The following is a 16031-nucleotide window of genomic DNA, read 5'->3' on the forward strand; positions in this document are numbered from 1 at the left end:
ACCCAAAAATCCCCGGATGTAACTCCCGATGTCCGCAAACTACCGCGATGTCCGCGGACATATCGTAACATGAAAAGCCCTTCTACCATTTCCACTTCACTCTCTCTGCCATTCCCTCATTGGATAAAGCTAAAAAATCGCATGACCATGCACCAATCACATTCAAGACCTCTACATCTAACTGCATCATCATAGATCAGCACTGCAAATGTACTGTGAATATCTCTGAGTACAAGTGTCATATCATTGGCAAGCACCATCTACCAGAAATACTGTACAAGTCTCCAAGATTTCTACTTGCAGCTCGATGCATATCCATTTGCATGAACACAAACTTCAGGTATGCATATTTTCTGTACAGTAGATGAACACATTTTCAAAGAGACTTTTAGCTTGTGTAATCTGTAAAATGAATTTACTGTATTTTTTTCAATTTCCTAAAATCAACTATCACTTATAAACCTTTATACTATTTACTTTCTTTATACACACACACTCAAATCATGTTAAACTAACATTTTTTAAATGAAATATGTAGACTAAATATATTCAAACAAAATTGCATGCAAGCACAATCTATGTTTAAATCTTTAAAAAAATACTTGTACAATTTCGGATTTTTTTGTTTTTATTTATTTATTTACTTAATTACTTTAATTTAGACATGACATTGAGGCGCTATTACCTAGAACAGCTTACTTACAGAAATAGTGGTATTCACTGGTATATTATAAATTTCACAAGACATAGTAAAGATATTTTTTTTGCTACAGTTAGTCATGCAATACAATTTGTTCATTAAGAACATATCATATGTACTGAACTGATGCAATGTATCTTATGTAAATAAATTAGTTTAATGGTTTTAAAGAAGGCACTGAGGATTTCAATTAAAAAAATCAATATCTAAATTAAAAACAGTGCTATGTACAAACAAAGTTACTAATTTGAAGCTTTTACAATTGCAGTGAAGACCAGTGTCCTGAAAAGAAGCAGCCGAATTCGAAGAACAAAGAAGAACTAAGAAGTTACCTGTTAATTTAAGAAAAAAAGTAAGTAGAATATCACCATAATATTTGTATTATTAATCAAACACACTATAACGTTAATACAAGCTATTTCGGTGCCTAAAAATAGAGATTGTGTACCATTTTGTCCAAAAATCTCCATGTCTTAAACAGCGATTTACAGCCAGAATGTCCGACAAATTCCTATTTTTGGACACACAAATTACCCAACTGAACCTCTACAATTTTCATATTACAGAACAAACAACTGTTTTAATTGTATACATTAGATTTACTATTTGTACTTTTCCACACCACTAGCTTACTTTTTTTTGTCATCTGAACCCTAGTTTAGTAACACATAAATTCAAGAATACCTATCCCTACTAGTTGTAGTTCCCAATGCACAATCACACACCATTACATACATCTTTATCATCTTACTCAAACACTCATGCACACAGCACGCATACATTCCAGAACACCCCAACCCATATCTTCTTTATTTCTTTCAACAGACCCTAAAGAATGCCTACCAAAAGTCAAGTCCGTAGAAAGCAACGCAAAAGTAGAGGAAATGAAAATAAAAGTGTCCAACATAAGCATCCATCTCTAGCAGAATTTGTAAAAAAAGTTGAAACAAAACAGCTAATACAGTCATTTAGTGAAACACAAGAAGTTTCAAGTACAAAAACTTTTCCTCCACTATCAAAATGTAAAACAAACCAAAAAACAATTAACAGAAAATCAGCTATCACTACAGATAAAACTACTTCTTCAAATTTTAATATAGCGCAAAGTAAGCATACCAAGAAAAGTATTTTAGCCAAAATGTACCATCACAAAGTCCTTCAAAATCTTATAAAAACATGAGAGAAATCAGGTTCAATGCTTAAAATCTATCGTAGGAAATTAATCTTAGAAGCGTTGATGGACAGTGCAATTCTTCTCAAAAGAAAGTTATTTATTTTACTATTAAACAAACTGAAACCCCTAACAAAACTAATAACTAAATTACAAAAAAGACTTCCAATAAGCGAAATGTCAACAGAAAGAACTTCTTAAGTATCTGCGGAGGTGAATGGAATCACACTACGAGCACAGAACCATATTTTAATGAAGAAGCGTACAAACAAAAGCAAACAAATACAATTGCCATACATAGAAGTGGTCGAGGTTATGAAAAAGTGAATAATACCATAATGGAATAAGAAGTACTCCTTACAAAAATATGCCCTGAAATCTTAGAATTACCCCTCCATTCAACTGAATCAGAACGTCTAGTGTACAAATGGCCATGCACGTCAATGTGTAACATTCACAAACAATGTTTCAAATCTTTACGCCAATTCCTCAATAAATATGTAAAAAGCAAAGACAAAATAAAAATTAAATTACTGCAAAATATGGATACCTGTCCAGTGCGCAAGTACACAGGACTACAAGGACATTCATTGGCCTGCATTACAGGACCTACTTGTAAAACCACTTTCCATGATATAAAAAGGATATCAACACATCATTCAACTATAAGAAATCTAGTCTATAAACTGTACTATGCTAAAAGTCCTGCTTTAGCACTAGCAAAGTTAAATAACATCATTCTACAAGGTACAGCAAAAGACCTACTTGAAGAAATTCACTATATCCAGAAAAAATATTTTGGAAGTGAAAGCCATTTACAGAATGAAATAGCTTTAAACCAATTAAGCAACAATTCTACACATGGCAACCTTTTGCTAAACACATACAAAAAAGAAATACTAAAATTTAAAAGTACATCAGCTGAAGTACCAAACCATGTATGTGTATGTTGCCGTAGAACTTTTTAGAAATGTAACACAAAAACTGTAGACCTATCATACAAAAGAGAAGACAATGAAGATTCTAAATGGTTTGAATTAGCTCTCTACCTTGTAGCAGAAAACAAATACGAAATAACTGAGCCCTTAATACTTTGCAGTTACTGCACTACAAAACTTGACAACAACCAAACTCCTTCACGTGCTATCACAAATAATTTGGAATTATACCCAGTACCAAAACCCCTACAACAACTTAATGTATATGAGAGCATCATAATTCAAACAGTACACCCATTTCAAGCAATAATATGCCTTCAACCAAAAACAGCAAAATTACCTCCCTCTGAATTGGTAAAAGGCATTCGTGGAAAAGTAGTTTATTTACCATTAGATCTAAAAGAAAATGTGCATACTCTAGGAGTGCAACGTCCAATGCAGCAATCTTTAATTATCTTAGAAAATTGATTACCTACAAAAGACAAAAAAATATGGCAACAGCTGGTAGATTTATATAAAGTTAGACAAGCCTTCCAATATCTTAAAGAGAATAATGAATATTACAAAACTTGACAACAACCAAACTCCTTCACGTGCTATCACAAATAATTTGGAATTATACCCAGTACCAAAACCCCTACAACAACTTAATGTATATGAGAGCATCATAATTCAAACAGTACACCCATTTCAAGCAATAATATGCCTTCAACCAAAAACAGCAAAATTACCTCCCTCTGAATTGGTAAAAGGCATTCGTGGAAAAGTAGTTTATTTACCATTAGATCTAAAAGAAAATGTGCATACTCTAGGAGTGCAACGTCCAATGCAGCAATCTTTAATTATCTTAGAAAATTGATTACCTACAAAAGACAAAAAAATATGGCAACAGCTGGTAGATTTATATAAAGTTAGACAAGCCTTCCAATATCTTAAAGAGAATAATGAATATTACAAAGAAATTAATATTGAAGAAAACTTGAAAGAGACAACTGAAATAATTCAAGAAACACAAGAAGCTGGTCAATTTGAGCTACTAGATCCTGCTACAATATCAAATACTTTAGAACATTATACAATTCATCCTTTGCACTGTAATGACACCGTAGAAGATGTACTGGAAACTTACCAAATGCGTCAAACAAAAGGATTGCCAATCAGCATATGGGAAAAAAGTATAGAAGCACATGCTTTTCCTCTACTCTTTCCTACTGGCAAAGGAGGAAGGTATGATGATAGACCTATTCAAATATCAGCTTCAGAATACCGCTCATTACGGATGTATTCTGAAGATCCCAGATTTAGACAAAATGTGGAATACATATTCCATCTACTCTTTGAAAGTGAACTAGCAACTTTATGTTACGGAGTTGCACACATATTAAAATCAGGATCACACTTTCAAAATATGACAGCTACACAATTATTAGAAAAAGTGCAACAAAAGGATGAGGTTTTACAATCAAGTATTACAAATCTATTAGCAAATATGTGTGGTACTAAAGAGTACTGGTTTCGACGTCATGGAGATGTACGTTGTATAATCAGAAACCTTGGCCCACCCACTTGGTTTGTTACATTAAGTTGTGCAGAATATGCATGGAAAGATTTACATGATTTCCTATGCATATCAAATAAAAACAAAACAAACATAGATATACTAACACCTGGAGAACTTTGTTCTTTGGATCCTGTTAATGTTTCAAGATATTTTCACCATTGCTTCATTGCTATGCTACATTTTATTTGTAATAAAACTGTTCCTCCCCTTGGAGAAGTGCAACACTTCTTTTGGAAAAAAGAATACCAAGCCAGAGGAGCACCACTTATCCACATGCTTTTATGGATTAAAGATGCTCCTAAATTTGGTCAAGACAGTGATGCCACTGTTTTACAGTTTATTGAAAAATATGTCACTTGTGAAATTCCATCAGAAGCCACAAATAGTGATCTTCATGCACAAATTTTACAATTTCAAAGACACAAATGTGGAAAATATTGTCATCGCAAATACAAAAACAAAGGGAAATACTACACCAAATGCCGATTTGGTTTCCCTAGACCAGTTACAAATACAGGTCAAGTGAACAACCTCATGTCTTCAGTTAGACATAATGTTAGAGGTAAGTCACCTAAAAATACATATTACATACAAAGAAAAGAAGAAGAAAAATATATCAATGATTATAATGCAATCATTGCCCACTTATGGAATGCAAACACAGATGTGCAGTACATTGCAGACAATTCTACTGCAGTTGCACGATATGTCACAGCATACTTAACTAAAGCAGAAAAGACAGAGCTCCTGGACCACTGGAATGACCTGTCATCAGATAAAACAGTATTTCAGAAATTATGCAGCTTGGGCATAAAAATGCTCACCCATAGAGAATGTGGATCATATGAAGCAGCTATTCGTTTAACTGGTACTACATTGTATGGTAAATCTGAAAATATAGTATGGCTAAGTCTTGGTCCAGCTAAATCTAGAAAAAGAGTTCTAAAATCCTATGAAGATATAGAAACAATAGCCAAACATGATCCCAACAGCCAAGACATTTTAAAAAACAATTTATTGGACACATACTACACAAACAGAAGTAATACTTTGGAAAACATGTGTCTATACCACATAGCCTAAAACTACACATACAAAAATAAAATGAAACCTGATGAAAAGAAAGGTAAATATAGAGTGACAAACTGTGAAGGCAGCTTAGTTAAACTCACTAAACCAAATTTAATTAATCATATCAAATTGTCATTAAAGACTCCTCAACATAAAGAAGTATATTACATGTCCCTGCTACACCTATTCAAACCATGGAGAAAAGAAGAACAATTACCAGATAACTATGACTCATATGAGGATGCTTTCAAAGCAAATGAAAGCACTATAACTGATGTAAACTTTACACAGTACAAAACAATGTTGCACAATGAACAGCAACACGAAGAAGAACTCCAAGCCCAACTAGATAAGGACACTCCTGACAGTAGTCAACCTTCTGTAACAGGAAGCCAAGAACCACTGGGAGAACCACTAATAATAAATGAGGCAGAATTAGCTATGATAGAAGTAGAAAACACCATATGTCAGTATGAAGATAAGGAAGAGTTAACTATACTACAATCAAAACTAAACAATGAGCAAAGTAGCATTTTTCAAGAAGTAACAAAACAAATTGCACATGGTGTAAAACATGAAAATAAAGAATGTTCCTGCCATAATTATAAACTCATACCTCTGTACGTCAGTGGTGAAGCTGGTTCTGGCAAAACATTCCTAATCAAAATCATTAGTAAGTTCCTTCAACAATTGACAAACAACAAACTGTCAGCTGTTGTCACTGCCCCCACAGGTTTAGCTGCCTAGAACATAGGTGGTGTTACATTACACCGATTACTACTATTACCAGTAGAACACCAGAACAAATTAGACTATTACAAACTTTCTGCAGAAGCTGCAATTCAATTACGCAGAGTATTAAAACACATGAAAATGCTACTAATAGATGAAGTGAGCATGGTCTCCAACCTGATGTTTGCTTTGATTCACCTCAGATTACAAGAAGTGCTCAAAACAGACTATGAAGAGCTCTTTGCAGGAAAACACATTATTGTTTTTGGAGATCTGCTTCAATTAACACCAGTAAAAGGTGAGCCTATTTTTCAAACATTAGGACACAAACTCTGCCGTAAAACTGTTGGCAGCATTGGAAATGTCAACCTTTGGCAACATTTCCAATACAGAGAATTAACAGAAAACATGCGGCAATCTGCAGATCTCACTTATGCCAACATTTTAAAAAGTATCAGAGTTAGTATACTTTCTAAAGAAGCAGTAGCAATATTGAATACCCGGCACATTAATGCACTTTATGGCGATAATGCATGTGCTACAGATGTTATGGAACAATTAGCCCACAAAATTGTCAATTGTATGGCCTTAATGCCAACTCTTGCAAGCTGTTTCAAATTCAATGAAATCATGCTAAGTAAAGAAATGCAACCAATCATGGAAATTAGCGCCACAGACAAACTAGATGTACATGGTATGACACTACCCATGTGTGACCAAGCCACAACAAGACTAAATAGTTTAGAAAAATCAATCTCAAACACAGCAGGCTTAGAAAAGATATTGAAATGATCCTTAAATTGCAGAGTAATGCTCAAACGTAACCTTGACATGGACCAAGGACTAGTTAATGGAGCACTGGGTACAGTTGTTGGCTTTCAAACATACCCACGCGACAACAAAATTCAGTTTGTCAATATACTCTTTGACAAACTTTCAGAAGTAAAAAGGACAGCACGCTCAACAGCTAGATTCCTTCTCTTCAAAGATATGTATGTACGCAGAGAACAATTTTCTCTAACTCTTGCATACGCAGTCACGATTCATAAATCACACGGTCTTACCCTAGACAAAGCAATGATAGATATTGGTAACACAGTCTTTAAAGAAGGCATGAGCTATGTAGCACTATCACGCTTATGTACACTTGACAGTCTATTTCTAATCAACTTTGATGCAAGTAAAATAAACGCTGATATTCCTTGCATTTTAGAATACAATAGACTTCGCTCACTATACACCCCCACCTAAACACATATTCTGTTCCACAAAAAGTAAAACGTTATAAAAGAAAAATAAATCAAACAGAAATGCAACAGGATGTCACTGCAAATCCTCCAAAGAGAGTAAAAGAAACTAATACTTCATCAAGTACCACAAGCAAAAAAGAATCAATTAGGGAAAGTAAACCAGGTACTTCTTTAAAGAAGGAAGACAAACTCCAAAAAAAGCAGCTAGATACAGAACTACCTGGACCATTTAAATTCTCAAATATAGTTGGTGTAAGTTGCTACGCAAATGTAGCAATGAATATTCTATTTCAATTACCACCAATTGTTGACAACATTTAGGGGGTAATTCATAGAATTCAGCGCACAAGTGGCGCACGCGGCTGGCGCACAGTGTGCGCGTGCGAATCCCTGCGCCAGCCGCGTGCGCTAAAATCCATTTCCACGCACAGCGTATTCATGGATTCCAGCCACCAAAACCAGCCATGGCGCACAGTGGCACAGCGACCCTGCAGCAGCGCCAGTTACGCCCCCAAGAACGCCTCTCGCGCAGGGAAAAGCCATCAATATACCCAATCCAGCGCAAAGGGCTGCGCTAACCCTGTACCAGCACGGCAAGCGGGCTACGTGTATCACTGGGGTGCGCGGGAAGTACCTCACGCGATTGGCCCCGTGCGAGCACGGTACGTGTATTTCAGGGGTGCGCGGGAAGTTCCACACGCGATTTCCGCAGGGTACGTGTATTTCAGGGGTGCGTGGGAATTTCCACACGCGATTGGGCCCGTGCGAGCAGGGTACGCGTATCTCAGGGGTGCGCGGGAAGTGCCACACGCGATTTCAGCAGGGTACGTGTATTTCAGGGGTGCGCGGGAATTTCCACACGCGATTTCATCATGGTACTTGTATTTCAGGGGTGCGCGGGAATTCCCACACGCGATTGGGCCCGTGCGAGCAGGGTACGCGTATCTCAGGGGTGCGCGGGAAGTTCCACACGCGATTCCATCAGGGTACGTGTATTTCGGGGTGCGGGGGAAGTTTCACACGCGAAATCAGCAGGGTACGTGTATTCCAGGGGTGCGTGGGAAGTTCCACACGCGATTCCATCAGGGTACGTGTATTTCGGGGTGCGGGGGAAGTTTCACACGCGAAATCAGCAGGGTACGTGTATTCCAGGGGTGCGCAGGAAGTTCCACACGCGATTCCATCAGGGTACGTGTATTCCAGGGTGCGGGGGAAGTTTCACAAGCGAAATCAGCAGGGTACGTGTATTCCAGGGGTGCGCGGGAAGTTCCACACGCGATTCCATCAGGGTACGTGTATTACAGGGGTGCACGGGGAGCACCACACGTGAATTGCACGTGTGGGTCCTCCCAGGTGTTCCCTCTACACCCTCCACGGCCCCTGCAGGTGGCTCACAACACAGGGGCCTACCCTGCACATGTCCTGCAGGCACCCCATCCACCATGGCCATGCCCCCCAGCCAACCCACATGTCAACTTGCACTACTGCCCACCAACGCATGTCCCCCTGCACCCCCATTCACCAGGGGCACCCTCCACAGGCCCCCACCCATGTCTCCCAGCACCCCCCCAGCAGTGCAGGGGCACCCTCCACCAGGCCCCCACCCATGTCTCCCACCACCCCCACCCCCCAGCCACCAGGGGCAGCCTCCACCAGGCCCCCACCCATGTCTCCCAGCACCCCCACCCCCCAGCACTGTGGGGCACCTGCCAGCAGGCCCCCACCCATGTCCAACTCATGTTCCCCACCCCCCCACCCCCCAGCACTGTGGGGCACCTGCCAGCAGGCCCCCACTCATGTCCAACTCATGTACCCCTGCACCCCCACCCCCCAGCACTGTGGGGCACCTGCCAGCAGGCCCCCACCCATGTCCAACTCATGTTCCCCACCCCCCACCCCCCAGAACTGTGGGGCACCTGCCAGCAGGCCCCCACCCATGTCCAACACATGATCCCCACCCCCCCGCCCCCCAGCACTGTGGGGCACCTGCCAGCAGGCCCCCACCCATGCACAACTCATGTTCCCCACCCCACCACCCCCCAGCACTGTGGGGCACCTGCCAGCAGGCCCCCACCCATGTGCAACTCATGTTCCCCACCCCACCACCCCCCAGCACTGTGGGGCACCTGCCAGCAGGCCCCCACCCATGTCCAACTCATGTCTCCCACCACCCCCACCCCCCCAGCAGTGCGGGTCACCCTCCACCAGGCCCCCACCCATGTCTCCCACCACCCCCACCCCCCAGCAGTGCAGGGGCACCCACCACCAGGCCCCCACCCATGTCTCCCAGCACCCCCACCCCCCAGCAGTGAAGGGGCACCCACCACCAGGCTCCCACCCATGTCTCCCACCACCCCCACCCCCCAGCAGTCATGGGTCACCCTCCACAAGGCCCTCGCCCATGTCCCATCCATGCCCCCCTGCACCTGGGTCCCACCAATCCCCAATCATGTCCGTAATGGCCATCCTCCCCTGCCAAAAGGCCCAACCAACTATCACATCCACCCACATATCAAAGGCAATTACATGTTACACACCCAATGTAAATAATGCAAATGAACACATGTCTGTCACACACAATGGCTGCAAGTGAATGTTAAAACACCCAACATGACATGCATGAAAGCAATGAGATGATACGACACATTGAAGGATGAAAATAAAAATGTATTTAAAATCAACTTGAATGGAAATGAAATGAGAAAAACCACAAAGCAAAACAACCAAAAGAAGATGAATGTCCATGAAAAAAATCAAAAACACACAGCACAATCAAAATAAATGGTGTCCAAAGTCACAGTCAGAAAAGTAATCCAAGGGTAAATGATAAACAAAAACCATTGCTCCATGGCGATGAAAAAAGTCCATAAAATAGAAAAAATCCATTGAAGAACTATTTACAAGATAATCCCGGGTCCATGAGTCCAACCAAATGAAACCTAACTATGACAACTAACTAAAAACTGAACTACATACAAAAATGTGGCGCATTGTCCAATCTCAACCAAATAAAAATAAAAATAAAGGAAACCTAACACTAACTATATAACTATATACAAAGGCGGCGGGCAAGTCCAGCGGCTCACTCCGTGGTGTTCTGGGCCAGGGCATCATCGAACTCCTGTTCGATGTCCCGGAGGCGGTCCTGTTCCATGGCCCCGAGGGTCCGCAGGGACGACGCCATCTCCTCCTCCAACCCCCTGCGGATTGCCTCGAGGCACTCGGCCCGCCTCAGGGCCCTCCGCATGGAGTTCTCCGCCCTGACCATTGTGAGCCGCGCCTCTTCCGCCCGCCGCCGCTCCGCACCTATCTGCTGGCCCAACCGCTGCCACACAGAAGACACTTCCCGTCCTGGGTCCTCCTGCCCTCCGGCCGATGCCTGCCCCTCCGATGTTGATGGCCCCGAGCCATGATGCCTCCCACGTTGACTCCGCTGCTGCCTCCGACGCCACTGCCTCTGCCAGCACGACGGCATCCAGGCTGATGGAATCCACCGACGCCGTCGTGCATGTGCCCTGCCTGATGATGCCGGCACATCCTCCATCTGCTGGGGTACAGTTGCTGTGGTGTCCACCCCTGCTGGACCTCTGACTCCCGACTGTGCCAGGGATGGGATCCCCACCGAGCTGGCTGCATTGGTCAGGGCAGGTCCACAGGGGGCCCTGGTGGCATCTGGGCCGGAAGACGGCAAGGAGAACGACTGGCGTATAGTCTCCACAGAGGAGGAGAGGGCCGCCAGATTGGCCGACACATGCAGGAAACCCCCGAACATGGACAATCCCAATTGGTCCACGTCGGCACGGTGCTCTTCGTGATGACGTGCGTGCTCCTCCTGGGAAGCACGCACGGCATCACGAATCACAGCCGTGCGCATCGCGACCCAAATCAGGACCTTCTCCATACGGCCAGGGGTCCCCTCGTCCGCAGGTGGAGGGGAGTCAGATGACATGGACATCCCCTCTACCTGCGGACTGGCCTGGGACGGGGCATCCCTGCTGGTGCATGGTGGTGCACCCACAGGGTCAGGGACAGCGACATGCACAGGCCCCTCCACGGTGACCTGTGCTGCCTCCTGCCCCTGGACTGCACCACTTGCACCAGCAGGGATGCCCCCACCAGGCCCCATGTGCGGCTCAGTGGCGGCCTCCTCCTCCTCTGTGGAAACCACCAACCTGGATGGCTCCTCACCGTCTTCCACCGTAGCAGGCCCCTGTGGGGGCTCACCCACCCCTTCCGCTGCAGCCGTGGGGGCATCCCAGCCGTCTTGCTCCACAGCGCCGTCTCCGCCCTCTTCTTCACTAGCCGCGGCGTAGAGGGAGATATAGAACACAAGCATCAGGGTACTGTACAATGGTCCCCTAGACAGGAAGCAATAGCAGATGAGTGCCACTGTCAAAGTACACTTCCATCATGTCCCTCCACAACACATGTGTCAGTCCAGGCAAAACACACACAGTGACAGTCATGGTGCATGCCATGGACATTTCCATACATGTCCAATGGACTCTCGAAGCATACAATGTAAAGGAACTCACATGCATCATGGGTCATGCCTATCACATGCACACACTTCACCTCAGTCACATCCATCTCGCCCCGTACACCCCAATCACAGTGGATACAAGGATGACTAGGATGCATCAGTGAATCTGTACATTGTCACAGACATGTGTCATGCATCCATGGCATTCACAAGTCACAGACACGCAGGTCAGGCACACAGACATGGATACCATATATGTACCTGGCATCAGCACCCATTCCTCACCCCCACCCATGTCCAGGAACAGAGACTGCCATGCTCTCATGTGTAAAATCTGCATAGGGCTCCCCATGTCGCATTTAAACACATGCAACAACCGTGCGGTTCACACATTACTGGTCGCACATGCATTACCATGATGTCCCTGCACACATACATGCGTACATGGCCTATGTCACACATACAGGCAAGTATCAGACAACCAGCACACTGCAACATGCCTTGTCTCACACAGCAATGCTTGGCCACTTACCGCTCAACTCCAGACGGGTCTCCCTCTCAAGGACCTGGGCATGGAGCGCTGGGTGTACGCGTTCCAGGACCCTCATCTGGATGGAACTCATGCGGCCCCGGCCCCCCTCCACGAGGCGCCGGGCCTTTATGAGGGTCCTGGACCTCAAGTCCTCCCAGCGCTTCTTGACCTTCTGGATGGTGCGGGTTGCCACCCCCTCCGCGTTGATGGCAACCACACAGTCGGCCCAGATCCTCTCCCGTCCTTCCTTGTTGGCGCGGGACGATCCGAAGAGGGCATCATACAGCCCCAGGACTTGCTCCACCAGGACACCAACTTCGGTGGCATTGAAGCTGGTGCCCCTCTGCCCCTCTGGCCGGGGGTTGCCACTGGTGCCAGATGTTGATGTGCCTGACATGGCAACCCCAGGGGCAGGAGTGGGTGGGCAACTGGGTCCTGGGGCTGGGCTGTAGAGCGATGTTATCCGAGTCGGGAGTCTTCTGTTCCAGCAGGGGTGGACACAGCAACTGGACCCCTGCGGTTTGGCTGATGTGCAGGCACCAAATGGCAGGGCACGGTGGCAGCAGGCAGGCAGGCAGCAGCAGATGGCACGTGGGAGGCTGCTCGGGGCACTGGGGGGCAGTAATTCGGCCTTCTGGGCAGGAGCGTGGTCTTCCGTGTGTTTTCGCATGGCCAGCTTGATACGGAGTGATTTGGCACGTGAAAATCCTACACGTCAGCGTGAAAATCGAGGAAAGGCCCTTAGCGCGTAGCGCGTCAGCACGCGTATGCGATTTCATTGGACCAAATGCCCTTACAGCGTAAGCGCGTCTGTGACGTTTTGCGCACGGGCGTTGCCCTAGCAGGGCTTGGAGATCCCGCGTGCCTTTACACTGCTCTGTACGTGCTTTTCATGCGGTGCGTGTGTTTTCCATCCGTTGGGGTTCACACGCTATTACTTCACAGCGGGTGTTGGCTACGCGTTCTTCTACACGCAAGGTAGACGGCGCTCCCCCAGGCCCGATCGCGTGTAAAAGTACACGCGAACCGCTGCAATACACGTAGCCCGCTCCCCCAGGCCCGATCGCGTGAAAAAGTTCACGCGAACCCCTGAAATACACATAGCCCGCTCCCCCAGGCCCGATCGCGTGAAAAAGTTCACGCGAACCCCTGCAATACACGTAGCCCGCTCCCCCAGGCCCGATCGCGTGAAAAAGTTCACGCGAACCCCTGCAATACACGTAGCCCGCTCCCCGAGGCCCGATCGTGTGAAAAAGTTCACGCGAACCCCTGCAATACACGTAGCCCGAACCCCTGCAATACACGTAGCCCGCTCCCCCAGGCCAGATCGCGTGTGTGTCTTCCCGCGCACCCCCGGAATACACGTACCCCGCTCAATCGCGTGTGTAACTTCCCGCGCGCCCCCGAAATACACATACCCCACTCAATCACGTGTGTAACTTCCCGCGCGCCCCCGAAATACACATACCCCGCTCAATCGCGTGTGTAACTTCCCGCGCACCCCCGAAATACACGTATCCCGCTCAATCGCGTGTGTAACTTCCTGCACGCCCCCGAAATACACATACCCCGCTCAATCGCGTGTGTGACTTCCCGCGCACCCCCGAAATACACGTACCCTGCTCAATCGCGTGTGTGACTTCCCGCGCACCCACAAAATACACGTACCCCGCTCAATCGCGTGTGTAACTTCCCGCGCGCCCCCGAAATACACGTACCCCGCTCGCACAGGCCCAATTGCTGTATGTTGCCACTTTTGTGATGCGCTGGGACTCTACCGCCTGCCTTCGTGTGGCGGACGTGTTTCAGCTTGTGCGTGTCTTTGGCTGTGCGTGGCTTTGCCCTATTCGATTCCATGAATACGTGTGGTTCGAGTGCGTGTGGGCGTTCCGTCTGCTTCCCTGCAGTGCATCCCCAGTTACGCCCTTATTTTCGCGCGTTGTTCCCCATTCCGCGCGTTACGCCCCGTGTCCCGCCCACTTTCTGGTGTATGCGCCGAGGTTGTGCGCTTTCACTGTGCGCGTCGCGCACGCCTTTCGGGATGTTGCAGTGACTTGTGCGCCATGCACGGGTTTGGCGCACATCCCGAGGTGTACACGCGCAGGGACTTCCATGAATCGCACGCGTGCGCGTGCGCCTGTTTTTTTCCGCTTGCGCCTGCTTGCGCCTGCTTGCGCCTGCTTTCGCGGAGATTTTCGGCGCACGTTTGTTCCATGAATCGGCCCCTAACTTACACAGTACAGACCCATTGTGTTTGCAAATGTTAGTACTTCACAGAAATGCAGCAACCAATCCTGACAACACATATAGTGTTTATGGAATAAGACAACAATTGGACTACTGTGCTGGAATGGTGAAATTCACTATAAATTCACAGGAAGATCCACAAGAATTTCTAATGTACTTACTACAAGTACTGGAAAACATACCTATAAATGAAATCTTTCAGATTTCATACATGTGGAAACATACATGCACTCTCTGCAACAATGTGACACAAGAAGAAATCCCCAATGAACGCTTCATATATATATATCAATACCAAATTGTGAATCCATTCCATTTCAGCGACTTGTACAAAATGCAAACCATGGTAGATTATGCTCTACCTGCAATTCAGATAATCGCTCCACGTTAGTAATACAAACACATAGTAAATACATAATACTAATGCTTCTACGTTACAATGCAGATGGTACCAAAAACAACTGCAAGCTGACTGGATTCACACATGGTCAAATATCACTTGGTAAGAAAACCTTCACAACAATAGGTATAATCTACCACGCAGGAGCCACAACCAATTCAGGGCACTACACTGCATATATAAAATAGAAATGTGGATGGTTTGAATGTAATGATAGTACCATTACTCTAAAGCAGAGATTACCATGAAATCTTACAAATGCCTATTTGATGTTCTTAAAACCAAAATTTGATAACTAAACTGTATTTAAACCCTAAGTAAACTTGTGTTAAAAAAATATAAACTGTTAGAATACTCCAAAAGCTATCTAACTGCTCAAAGATTCTACAACAACTAATCAGATAAATGAATACCACTAAATTAGACCAAAAAATACACAGTTAGAATATGCCAATTGGTATCTAACTGTCCCAAAATTTAACAATATCCAAATAGATAAATCAATACCACTAAAATATATAAAAAAATAGACAGTTCTAACTGCCCCAAAATTTTATAATATCAAAACAAATAAATAATATGTTACTGCTCCAAAAAAATACAACAAGCCAAAGTATAAAGCATTAGCCAGAAACAACAAGTGAACACTGAAAACAAACAAACAAATAAACTGTAGCATAACAGACAAAGGTTTTTTTTTTAATCCAACATGGATTTTTTTTTTCTCCCACAGACCCAATGATTTTAGCAACAAATACAGAAACTGAGCAAATTGCACAGTACTCTGATTTGTAATCTACTAAACATGAGGGTCCAAAACAAAAAAAAGTATATTGATTATACAATGTAATAAGTCATTACAAAATACTAATACTAACATGCTATTTTCTTTTATCACAGAAATTAACAAGAAATACATGTACTCCGGTTACTAGACCAAACAGTA

The sequence above is a fragment of the Ambystoma mexicanum genome, chromosome 10 (genome assembly GCF_040938575.1).
Source record: "Ambystoma mexicanum isolate Mex_15411 chromosome 10, UKY_AmexF1_1, whole genome shotgun sequence".
NCBI lineage: Eukaryota > Metazoa > Chordata > Amphibia > Caudata > Ambystomatidae > Ambystoma > Ambystoma mexicanum.